Source organism: Pagrus pagrus (genome assembly GCF_965226575.1).
Source record: "Pagrus pagrus genome assembly, chromosome: 4".
NCBI lineage: Eukaryota > Metazoa > Chordata > Actinopteri > Spariformes > Sparidae > Pagrus > Pagrus pagrus.
Genome location: NC_140188.1, coordinates 24,654,269 through 24,668,385, shown reverse-complemented (window position 1 = coordinate 24,668,385; position 14,117 = coordinate 24,654,269).

Here is a 14,117-nt window from a genome sequence, read left to right as displayed (position 1 = left end):
GGATTTTAACCTTAACTGTTAGCAGCAAGTTTATGTGTAATTTAATGGTCAAGTTTATTAAATATATACAGTATAAATACACACACATAATATGTACTGTAACTTAACGTTATATATATACTGTGGCTGCGTCCGAAATTTAAGTTATGCAAGTTATATACTTTATACTATACTATATTTATATTATTTCTATATGTATACATATATTTATATTATACTATATTTATTTTAAGTTTGTACTTTATACTTTTTACACTTTATGCTTTAAGTTAAAGGATAACTACCGTTTTTTACAACCTGGACCTTATTTCTAGCAAAATATATGATCATTTACTCACCCAGATAACTTTGGTGTCATTTGAAGTCGTTCGGACGAAATTAGATCCGGTGTAGCGCCGATATATCCATATAATGCGAGTAACGGGGCATCGACACACAGCCTCTATATAACGCATTATCTGCCACAAAACTAGTTCATTTCACTAATATTTTGTCATGATACACTAGTGCTATTCCCCTCTGAGTCCGGGCTCGTCCGTTATCAACATCCGGGGTCAAACTAGCAGTAGCAGCTACAGGTAAACAAGCCGGGCTGTTGCGGGTGCGCGCGCAGCTCAGAGACGACATCTTCCAGGTCAGAGGTAGTAGATCAACCTACAGACCCCGGATGTTGACAATAGACGAGCCCGGGCTCAGAGGGGAATAGCACTAGCGTATCATAACAAAATATTGGTGAAATGAACTAGTTTCATGGCAGATAATGCGTTATATAGAGGCTGTGTGTCGATGCCCCGTTACTCGTATTATATGGATATATCAGCGCTACACTGGATCTAATTTCGTCCGAACGACGCCAAATGACACCAAAGTTATCTGGGTGAGTAAATGACCATATATTTTGCTAGAAATAAGGTCCAGGTTGTAAAAAACAGTAGTTATCCTTTAAGTAAGTTATATACAGTCAGTGGCCACTTTATTAGGTAACGTTAACTGTTGCACGTTACAATCTAATTCAATTCAATACAACAGCTCTGCCATAAACTCTACGAGGTTTATAATGTTCAGGTTTTGGTGACATTGTCAGAAATGTATAAATACAACTAACAGTTATATGTTTATTACTGAGGTCACAGTTGAAGGCGCTGTTGTACTGGACCTCTATAATAATATAACGTTAATATAATGCAGTCCAGTACAACAACATCACTAACTATGACCTTAATGATAAAACATATTATTTAACACCTCTGACAATTAACAGACAATTAATGTTAAGTCCTCATAAAAGTAGACTTTACAGCAGAGCAGCTATATTAGATTGCATTAGATTGTTCAGGTGTACCTCATAAAGTGGCCACTATACAAAAAAAAACTTTGTATTGAACATCTTGTATATGTAACTGACATGACATTACACTGGCATTAGGCTATTTAAATGTATAACTGAGTAACTGATGTAGGCTAATGTAATTAATCCTGAAACCTCCTACTTTTTGAGCCAGCTTGTGTTTAAGTGAAAAGATTGTTAACAAAATGATATATTAAGAAACATGTTTTATTTGGCTTTTATGCAAAATGACAAACATACACAATTTCGTTTAATCCTTTAATTTGTTTATGTTTTAGAATGTGAGCACTATGTCGTACTGCCAGTTGAACACAGCAGTACCTATCATACTGCAGTATTTTGATGAAAAAGTTGACCTGTGCCCCAACCTGCGTCTGTCTCATTTGTCGATTGGATGGATCTATTATATAACCGGATACCAGACCGGAAAATGGCAGCCGTTGATTTCAACGGAGTTGCTCGCCTGGCGCATACATCGAAAAAGTTTCTGACTTCCGGGTTTACTTCCGCGTTATGGGGCCCGTACATGGATGTATTTTTAGTGGATACCGGACGGAAAATGGCGGCCATTGATTTCAACGGAGTTGCTCGCCTGGCGCATACGGCGAAAAAGTTTCTGACTTCCGGGTTTACTTCCGCGTTATGGGGCCCATACATGGATGTATTATTAGTGGATACCGGACGGAAAATGGCGGCCGTTGATTTCAACGGAGTTGCTCGCCTGGCGCATACGCCGAAAAAGTTTCTGACTTCCGGGTTTACTTCCGCGTTACGGGGCCCATAGAGCATGCGCAGTTGAATCATCCCCCCATGATGCTCTGGGGCCTCCCATCATGCCCTGGGGCAATGAGAACGAGCAAATCGCGTTCTGGACAAGCGCTGCGCGCTCATGAGTGCTTGTGGATGAGTTTGACCGGTAATGACAGATCTACACAATCAAATGATGGATTTATAGGGCACATCAACCGAGGATGTTCTCAAAGTCATGGTTATAGACTATACGTGGTTAATTTGTGTTGTTGTTTTTTTTTTTTTAAGTAAGGATAAAACGAGTCATTTTTTTTAAGGTTAATCTAAAAAAATAAAAAAATATGGGATTACCCACAATAATACAAGCTGTCATATTTATCAACCAAATGCCGGTAGGTAAATCTGTTTTGTCTATTAATGGTCCCGTATGTGATATAGCCTACTTCTTGTCAGATTAAGTTTAAAGTTATTATCGTTTTATAGGCTATATCGGCACATTCAAACAGGCAAGTCTTTCGTTATTAAGCGTTTTGCAGTCCCAATTTTAGGCCTAATTAACTTTGCATTTTCTCTGTTTCTTTTACAGCTACGTGATATAGTTTAGATATTACCTGAGTCATGGAAGGAGCTCCTGGACATTAAGTGTTATTCCTAGCCTGATATCTTTTTATAGTCCACCCTAAAACACTGTTTGCTCCTGTAGTGAGATGTCAGAAACTACAATACTTCGCCACATACTGATTTTTTTTTTTTAAACGTTTTTTTCATTTCATTTTTTCACAAACCATTATCATTCTTATAATTACACATTTCCATTGTGTGGTGTATTTAACATAATTTGATGTTCCTATGCAAGGCTTTATAATGAAACAGTTCAACACTTTTCAAAGTAATTTTTTACTGAACATGAACTATTTACAATATAACGAACATAAGATAACAAAATGAAAACAACAGACAGGATAGAGTGGGTGAACAGTGTGATGAAAAAAGGCAAACAAAAGCAACAAGTTGAAAAAAAAAGAAAAGAAAAAAGGCCACCCTCACTTTCCCTGGTCTATTCGTGGGCTTAAATATATTTAGGAAAAAAAACAATAAAACCCACTATCAGGTTAGGAAAACTGCTTGAACAAAAACAAAACAAAACAAAACAGAAACAAACCAAAAAAAAGAAACCCTGACCCATTTTAAATGTTTTGCCGTACCTGATAATGGGTTTTAAGGGCTTCGGAAATGTTTTTTAAAAAAATATCATTTCCCAAAGTGGAAAAATGAACTCCATCGCGCAAAAACAGACCAGGGCTGTTAAATTTGATGTGAGGGTGGCACACAGAAAACTCACTCAACTCACAAACAAAGGACTTAACGACACTGTTCACCCACTTCCTCGCCTTGTTAAGTCTGGCCGGTTTGGCGCATCTCCACTGGCGCCTCTCCACAATCTCGGACCAGACCACGGTCATATTGGGGAACTTGTGGTGGAGGTCCTGCAGGTCCCTCTTAATGTCCCCCACTAGCTGGACTCCCTTGGCCTTTCCCAGGTCGTTGCTGCCACACACCACGACCAGGACATCGGGGGCCGCCCTGCCCCTCAAGCATGCCAGGAACATTGGGCGAAGGCTGTTCCACCTCAGGCCACCCGACCCAAACCACTGGACACGGGCATCCAGGCCGAGGTTGGAGCCTCTCTCTCTGGCTCTTCCCTCTCCTCTCCGGACATAGCTGTCCCCAAAAATCCACACGTTTTTATCTGTGGAACAAAGGATCGTTTTCTTGTGTTAGACCGATATGGAGGATTTATAAACAAATTGACCAAATAATAAAGTTTAATGCTTTAATCACAGATTGTTGCTCTCTTACTGGACTGTTGTGGCTCCATTTCAAAACTGTTATTCGTTCAAAGACACTGAAAGATCAAAATGACATGAAATGCATTTTATTTTTCCCTTTGATGACCATATTTTATCCATTGCATAGTTTGTGCTGATACAGATGTTTATATAAATGATAATGATATTGAAAAGCATAATCTACCTCTCAAAAAATCCCGCACTTCTGTCACTGTACAGTACTGTGTAGTGACAGTTTTGGACAGTGTGGGGGAGGGGCGCTTGATTGACAGCCGAATCAAATTTTAAAAGATGCATAAACCTGACATATTCCTTTTTCCCCATACATCTGGACCGGTGAACGTGTGATCGACCTGAACAACGACAAAATGCCGTCCTGTGCTGCCATCAACTGCATCAATCGATCAGATTGCAAAGGACAACAGTTGTTTAGGTATGATATTTTCAAATTAACAGATTTTTCAGTCTGTATAATTAAATATCTGTCCATATAACATATCCCTGGTAGCCATCAGACGAACGCTAGCTAGCACATACGGGATGTTCTACAATAGGCCTATGGCCTATGGAGTCAGTAATTTTGATTCATTTATACATTTGATTGATGGAGTGGTGGACAAGCAGGGTGAAGTGGTGGTTTAACCGTGAAATGGGGGCTCGTTCCCCGGGCCTGCGACCTTCCTGGGTGGAGCTTGCATGCTCTCCCCCTGTCTGCGTGTGAGTCAGCCCCGCTGCGGCTCTGTGGGCAAAGCAATGCCCAGCCAGGCTGGGTCCACTTAGGTCACCAGGTTATCACAGGGCTGACAAAAGGAATCACACACAAAGCCTATCTATAACAGCTCTAAAGTAATAGACTATCTTATTTTATAAAAGAAACCTAGATACAGATACAGTAAATAAAGTTCAATAGAACACATGATGAGTGCCATTTAATTAGTTATCCTTTTATTACTGGTAACATGAGAATATCACTTTTATGCTTATACACAGAATTCCTTTTAAATACAACTTGAAAACAAAAATATTAACTGTATAACTACAGCATATCATAACACACACACACACACACACATATAGCTATACACACATTGTCTGTTTTTTGTTTGTCTGTTAGTACCTGTTGTCGTTTTTTTTTTAGCATTGAACCTGGAGTCTGTAAATAAAGCTATATACATACATGCATGAAATCAGTCAACAAATCAATCAACAACACAAGCATGGGAACACGGGATAAATGCTGACAAACCAACAAAGGGCTTGGGGAAAACAATGAAGACAAAAGTGAGACACATGAGGTAATCACAGGAGGGAATGCATAGGAAGACAAGACACAGGAACTTCAAAGTAAAAAAAGTATCTCGAGACAAACCATGACATTTACACACACTTAATAGCATTTTCTGGTTTTACAGATTTCCTTTGGGTGATGTTAGGAGGCTGCGACACTGGGTGGACAACGTGAGGCGGAAGTCTTGGACACCCAATGAAAACTCCAGGCTGTGTGCTCTGCACTTTGAAGAGGAGTGCTTCATTTTGAGCGCTGGAGGAAAGTGCCTCACTTCAACAGCTGTCCCCACAATCTTTGACTACTCCCAGGAAGGTAAGAGATTGTCAGCCCCCCACAAGGTAAGTGTTTATCACACAGACACTTTAACACAGACACACATCACTGATCACTGTTACACAAAAAAACACACACAAAATGTGGCAGAGGTCTTGGATAAAGACAGTGTCATTGTGATACAGGATTCATCTGAAAGCCATATTGTGTCTGATGTTCTGCATCACAATTACACTGCAAAACCAGTAGAAAGTATCACAGAGGAAATAGAAGAACACATTCAAGACACAAGTGTGTCAGTGGAAACAACAACCACAGAGCACAACTATAGTGTGAGGGAATCCCCAAAATCCCTAAAACGTCAATTAGAGACTAAATTGTTTTCGATGGAGGAGAAATGAGTAGATTCCCTGGCAGAGGTCATCAGCATCCTGAAGCAGAAAAGCCTGATATCTTCTGGATGTGCAGAGATGTTAGAGAATTCCTTTTGTGGAGTTCCTAAGGAAATCCTCACCAGAGTGGAGCATGGAAAGAGGTCCAAAGTGTCAGAAGAATTGCGATCATTTGCAATGACTCTGCACTTCTATTCTGCAAAAGCTTATGCTTATGTGCGTGAATGCTTTGACCTCGCTTTGCCCCATCCAGATACCATACGGACCTGGTACAGCAACATCTCTGCAGACCCAGGATTTACCAAAGCATCGTTTTGTGCATTACAGGCTCATGTACAGGACAGGAAAAAAGAGGGCAAAGAAACAATTTGTGCCTTGATGATGGATGAAATGGCCATCAGAAAGCATGTGGAATATTCTGCAGGGAAATTTCACGGATATGTTGATCTTGGCTGTGGCACAGTTGATGACAGCTTGCCACCAGCAAGAGATGCATTGGTTATCATGGCTGTTGCTGTTGATCAATCCTGGAAAATCCCTGTGGCATATTTCCTTGTCAATGCACTGACTGGGGAGGAGCGCGCAAACATCATCAGCGAACGCCTCCAACAACTTCACATTCCTGGGGTTCGTACAGTGTCTTTGACATGCGACGGACCATCTTGCCATTTGGCCATGTTGAGAGCACTAGGCGCTAATTTAGATGTTAATTCAATGAGGCCCTCCTTTCCTAATCCTGCTGATACCTTGCAAGTTGTCCATGTGGTTTTGGATGTGTGTCGCAGGATGAAGCTGCTCAGGAACACACTGGCTGATGCAGCTACACTACAAACGCCATCAGGTAAAATCAAGTGGCAGTACATCGAGGAGCTAAACAAACTTCAAGAGGCAGAAGGACTGAGATTAGGTAACAAGCTGAAGATGGCACATATACGGTGGGAGAGACAGAAGATGAAGGTAAAACTTGCAACTCAAGTTTTCAGCAGCAGTGTAGCTGATGCTCTGGAGTACTGCAACAAACACCTGCATTTGCCACAGTTCAGAGGATGTGAAGAAACAGTGGACTTCTTGAGAACCATTGATGCTGCTTTTGATGTTCTCAACAGCAGGAACCCTCTGGGTAAGGGATACAAAGCCCCAATGAGGACAACAAACAAAAAGCGCACAGAAAAAATTGTGCTGAAAGCAGAAAAACTGCTTCTGGATCTCAAAGATGCCAAAGGAGTGCCTTTACATGCTAGGAAGCGACGGACATGCATCATTGGCTTTATCGCCAGTTCAAGAAGTGTGCGAAACATTTTCCAAGACCTGGTGGAAAAGCCAGGTGCCCCATGTCGATATCTCCTTACATACATGTTCAGCCAAGATCACCTCGAGCTTTTCTTTTCCGCTGTCAGAGCACGTGGTGGATTCAACAACAATCCCACTTCCACACAATTCACTTCTGCTTACAAGCGTCTTCTGGTTAAGCATCAAGTCAAAACTGGAACAGGAAACTGTCTCCTTATGGATGACGCTAACAACTTGGGGGCAATCCCTGCAGCCTTAGATGTTTTGAAATGTGTCTTGTCATAAAAAAATGTAATAAAATTGTAAAAAATAATAATAATAATAACAACAAATAAATAAATAAAATGTTTATACAAATGGTTGAGTTTTTGATTGTTAATTAAAAATGTACTGTAAGATGTTGTTAGAGCTATGAAAATATTAGTGTAATAAACTATTTTTCAAATTGTTATTTTCACATAAAACTGCCAATAGTTTAGGCAGAACAAAAAAAAAGTGGTTCTTTATTTGATAAATTATCGAAGTTCATGTTGTTTACCTTTATGACATAATAATAATAATAATAAAAAAAGTCTAATCAAACTGAGAGTCGGTGTATTTATTCTTTGATGATGTTTCCATAACACCATAAATGTCTACAATATACACAATGCCAAAAACTATAACCAAAATGCTTAGCTACCTTAAATATTTTCTTTAACTATTTTGAACTGATTCAACTATCTTATCTATTTTCTAATCAAAAGTTCCATTAATTTGAGGAAACGCTCCTCCTCTTTAGTCTCCCTCTCTCTTCTTTCTTCTCTCTCAATTTTCTCCATCTCTCGTCTTTCTTCTCTTTCTTCCACCTCTCCTCAGCTGTCTCACTTCTCTCTCTTGTGCCTCTCTTTCTCGCTCTTCCTGTCTCTCCTCAACCTCCCTCAAGTACTGGAGGACATCTGTCCTACTTCTTTTCCTCACTGGAGTGTCTTCCTCCTGCCTGCTCTCGGTGTTAGAGGGTGGTGAGGATACAGCAGCATCTGGGCTGGCTGAGACAATAAGGACAGGAGGTGTAATGGACAGCCTGCCGCCTATTACCTCATCCATGGCATCATACCACTTCCATGATGCTGCTGTAGCCTCACCACTCTCAGTACTAACCCCTGACTGGGGACATTTCAAGTCCTACAAAACATAATAGCAAAAATATCAACCATTAATATAAGCTTTTCTAGAACTTACTGTTGTGACAACTGTTTGACCAACTTACTTTATATTTTTGCTTTAAGTTTTCCCACTTCTTCTTTACCCAGGCAGGGCTCAGCACTCCCTGTAGGCCAGTTTCTTTTACAAATGTTCTAAAGCAAACACAATTATGTTCACAATTAATACAGTAGAGTTTTTCAGATGCAAACGTTTTATGGTGTTTAATCAAGAATACACATTAAAGAGCAGGGTGCCTGTAGGGTCCACCAAGTCAAATTTAAGACCTATTATGACCATTTACACTGCAATTTATGTCCTACTTAATGCATATAAGGGTCAGCTTACTCAAAACCTTTCATAGCAGCATTTCGTTTGCCTGTAAACAGGCTGTCGTTGGCTGCTCGCCAGCGGATTAGCTTGTCAGCTCATCTGTCCCTGGGGAATCAATCAAATAAATTTAGCAATAAGCAAAGGAAGGGAGCAGTAACCTACTTACGTTAAATCATTTGGGTAAGTTAGCAACGTCCCCTATCCCCTCTCATTTCATTTAACGTTAACACATAACGTTAACGTTACTAACGTTTCTAACAGTAGCCGTCTAAGTAACGTTAGCTCCTTAGTTATTTCAGTTAACATTCAGGGATGCAAACAGTACCGTCCATTCGGTGCGACGGCGACGCCGTTTTTTCCCCCCGTGCATGTCCGCGGAGCTGTGCGCCGCGGACGTGCACGGTTCCCTACGTTGCTGTGTCAGGCAGGTGTTTCCCACGGAGCTCTGCCATGTTTCAAAGCTGAAGGAAGCCCTAAGTGGAAAGACGTTGCCTCCGCGATGTAGAATGTGTTTTATAGAAGAGAAACACACATTTCAGGACCGCTGACTTGTATCATCCGAACAGACACATGTAAACACAGAAAGCTGAAAATCACTGGACATGTCTGTTGGGATTATACAAATCAACAGTGTAAAGTAGAGCTGTCAAGATGTATGCAGTAGTTAATTATTGCATATTCTACACAAACTAACCAATCCAGAGAGACATGCCAGACTGATGAGGATGTGGAAAAACTAATTAAAATGTGCATGAATCACAACGAGCTGTTCTCAGGCCAACGAAACGCAGCTCTGCATGGATGGGAGTAAGCAAACAAATTTGAGTGATAGCATAATTTTGTTCCTTACTGAATTTTACAATTTTGTGAACTTATTATAGTCCTAAACTCTGATTACCTGTATAAATCTGTGCTATATAATCTGTAAATCTGACAAGCCTGGGCAAATTAACAATTACAAGGCTAGACGTATTGTATAATGTAATGATAAATAATAACACATTGCACAATATTATTGTACATATTTAACAGTGTATTTGATTAGTACTGATGTAAGTCATACTTTGCTTTTATTCTGCAGGGTTGTCTTGAAGGAAATGGGCCTGGAGGAGGTCTTATCCCCAGCTAGGGTGGGGAAGAAATGGGAGAATTTGAAAAAAACCTACAAGGTATGATTTGTCTTGGCTCTTTGTGAGAAACATCCTGTAGTGACAATATATTTGCCTAACTAAATGAACGCCTATAATTCAAAGGAACTCAAGAAGCCACCAACTGGCCAGGGGACTGAGTCAGGGGAGGACACTGCATCCGGCCTCCTGTCCTTGTTGCCTCAGCCTGGGGGGAAAGTTCCAGGGCTGCTGCAGTGTCCTCCCCTGACACCCAAAGAGCACCCCCATCCCCAGTTGACAGCAGCCCAGAAGAGGCGGGCCAGCAGAGGCAGGGCCAGCACAGGCAGGGCCAGCACAGGCAGCAGGGCCAGCACAGCCTTAAAAGAGGCAGAGGGCAGACCGTGTCCTTGAATTCCTTGAGGCAGAGAGTGCTAGGGCGGAGGAGAGGGCCAGGAAAGAAGAAGAGAGGGAGGAGAGGATGCTGTCTCTGCTTGAAAGAATAGCTGACAGAATGTAAATGGTTAAATACATTTGTTTCTAGAGTAGGTAAGGTGTTTCTTTGTATATTTCAAGGAAAAAAAGTGTCAAGGTGACTTACAAAAAACAACAATTTGATGTTATAATACATTAGATTAAAAAACAAGTGGATAAATATACAAATCAGTATAACAACAACAATAATATGATTAATTAAATGACTTTACAAACTCCCCCAACAGCAATTATGTCAACTCTTTATATTGCTATGAATGAATGAATGAACGAATAAATAAATAACAAATATACAAACTTAATCATTATAATAACATGATTAATTAAAAGACTTTACATACTCCCCAACAATTATGTCAACTACATATATTACTATAAATAAATAAATAAATAAATAAATAACAATAATAGCTCCTTTGCTCCTTTGTTAATTGTTTGTTAATTGTTTGTTAATTGTTAATTAGTTAATTGTTCACCGCAATCATTGTTTGTTATTTATTTCATTAATTAAATATTGTCACCCACGTTGTCTATTCCATTTAGTATTCACAAGGTTTTTCAAACATCAAACCTTTCTTATTTCACTTTCTGTTCCATATTGCACCTTCAACATGCTAAATATAGTTGTTATTCACTAATGGGTCAATGTTTACACAAATGAATGTACACATTTGATAGATTTGAAACAAAATAGACTTTTATGCAACATAAAAGCATTAAACATTAACACATATATAACACAACATTTATAACATATTTATAACATATTTATTGTTGTTTTTCCACCCGACTGAGAAATAGAAAAAAAGGATCAAACGAAAAAAAGTTAAATTGTTCCAAAAAAATCTCCCCACTGAGCAGGAGTCCCTGGCAGTGCTGATGGGATGCCACAATAAAGACCTGGTGTCAGTGGGACATCATCTGGGGTGGTATTCAGGGTGTTTGGGGGGTGTAGTCTCCACTGTCCACCACATCGTCCATCAACAGGGTTTGCAGGGCTGACTTGATCGACGGCTGCCATGCCACTGAGAATTTTTTAAGAAAGAGGCAAGAATTATGATTTCATAATGTGATCATAATATAATAATGATGACTGATTGCGACGAACACAACTATCTACCAAACACTTTAAATTGGAATAATGCCTTTAAGATTATTTTACTTACCAACTAAAGATAGTCGTGGTCGGGGATCACCTCCTCCAGGGCAGACACCTCCGCAGACAGCTGGTCCCGCCATGGAGCACCACTGGCTGCCTCCAACATCCCCTCCCCCTCATCCTCCGGCATGTCGTCCTGCTGCTCATCCTCTGGGGGCATGATGTCACCTGCCCCCAGGCAGATGTTGTGCAGGACGGCACAAGCTGTAATGACCTGAAATGAAAAAAAGTGTTCATTAATTTTGATTTACTCTTCTTCAGTACTCAAAAACAAAAAAAAAAAGAATCCTGCTGAGTTATGACGTACCTGGGGCACAAAGGTGTGGTGCACCTCCAGCGCTTGCAGGAAAATGGACCTGAACCTGGTCTTCATCATTCCAAAGGCACGCTCAATGATAGAGCGTGCCCTGGAATGATGGAGATTAAAGCGCTGGGGGCCCACACCTTGTACGGGTCGCTTGTAGGGAGTGATGAGGGGGAGGGGATGTTGGAGGCACGGGTACCCGCCATCTGCGAGGATGAAGTGCCCTGGAGGAGGGTAGATAGCCCGCCTGTACAGTGGGCTGTGCCGGAGTATTCGGGAGTCGTGCACCGACCCCGGCCAGCCCACGTACGTGTCTACGAAGCGGCCCTGATGGTCACAAACTGCCTGCAGGATGATGGAGGCGAACAGTTTCCTGTTCTTGTAGCAGTGACCATCAGGGCCGCTTGGTGGCTTGATCCTCACATGGCAGCCGTCGATCGCTCCAGCAGCTTTTAAAAAAGCTCTGTGTCTTGCCAGCCCTGCAAACCCCCGAGTTACTGCCGCCAGGTCTTCAGCGGTCTTTGGGAGGTGGATGACCTTGTGGCGAATGGCCACCACCTCCCCAGTAACTCGGTGGACGATCCAGTGGACGGTGGAGCGAGGCATCCCAAACACCCTTGAGACCACCCTGTATGATGCCCCACTTGCCAGCCAGAAGAGGAACACCAAGGTCTCTATTGTGGCACCCCATCCATGTCTTCGATCCTGTTTGAGAAGATTCAGCAGCACTGCCAGGGACTCTCTGCTCAGCCGGAAATCCTGCCTGGTGTCCCCATCCTCGAAAAACCTGTCGAGGACGGGAACAGCCAGGTTGATCTTGCAGTATAGGGGTCTGGTCTGGATTGGGAAAGGAAGGGCAGAACAGGAGAAGAAAAATGGTTAATTAGACAATAGCTACATAATTTTAGTTAATAAGATAATTCTAGTTCATTTTAGAGCTTTGGTAGATAATGCTGAATCTGATTATCAATCCACTTATCAGTCTATCTAGGCTTCTCAATCTGGTTTTGATGATTCATGACAAAATATTTTAATATTAAATTAAGGTCAGGGTTCTTTAACTATTAATCAATTGTCAATGTTATAAGGCATTAACCATATGTGCCGTTCTACAGTTATACATGTCTAGTATTAACGTGGTTGTATTGGTATGTTAATGACCCCTGACTGTTAGCTAGCTAATAATGATTATAATGATAACATTACTGTGGGTTCAAATAACAGGTTTACCTCTCCACGTTCCCCTCTCAATCGGAGATACACCAGCCGCCGACGGAGCCGCATCTCCTCTTCCTCCAACATGAGGAAGATAAGGAATAAAACTAAAACTTCAATTTCAAGCATCTTTTCTTCTTTCTTCTTTCTCTTCCAACTTTCTTGTCTGTCTTTCGCGGTCCTGGGCGGCAGAAATCGTGACGTAAGGGTAAGGGGCGGGAAAATCTGGTGACGCAACCAGGAGGCTAGACCGTCCAATTTAACAACGGTTGACGCGGCCGTCGAAGGACTCCCCGAAGGATCCAGCCTTCGGAGTCCACAAAGGCTGGGTCCTTCGAAGGATGCAGCCCCTGAATTTGGACACAGCTAGACAGTCTGTCAGCAGGGCAGAGGAGAGCCGTTAGCATTGGGCTAATACAAGCTACAAAAGTAGCTAAGTTGGCTAACGTTACATATTTCATGAAAATAACAAATCCCCCTGAAGCAAAACAAATAATTACCTGTCCAACAGAAAGACAGCAACCTCTGCATCACTTCTGGAAGTGCTACTTTTGGCTGCATTTCCTCTGACAGTGGTCTCTCCTGCTAACGGTGTTAACTCTTCTCTAGGAGGGGCGCCGCGTGAGTGGCAGCCTGTTACAGCAGCTCTCGCTCACCTTTGAGCTTTTTCTTCTTTTTTTATAACTTTTAGTACTTTTTAACTTTTTTTATTTTACTTGACTTTGGAGCTCTTTCTCCGGGCAGTATGGAGACCAGAGTTGTTTTTATCGCTCTGGTCTTAATTCTGCTTCTTTCGCTGTTTTCCGCCGTGTCCGGGGAGCCTGTACGCGGCCCTATTGTTTACAGTAGGGATCAGCTGTTGGCCCTCAGTAGCGCTGCGGTGCCGCCGCTCAAGCGGCCCGATGTCCCGCGGGAGTTGAAGAGGAGGAGACGCGGGTGCCGTGCCGGAGCTGCTCGCCGTAGCAGGAGGAGACGCTACCGACCCATCCTCCCGTCCATCATCATGGGGAATGTAAGATCTCTCCCCAACAAGATGGACGAGCTAACGGCGCTGACCCGGCATCAGAGGGACTACCGTGAGAGCAGCATCATGGTGTTTACTGAGACGTGGCTAACGGCGCAGACCCCGGAC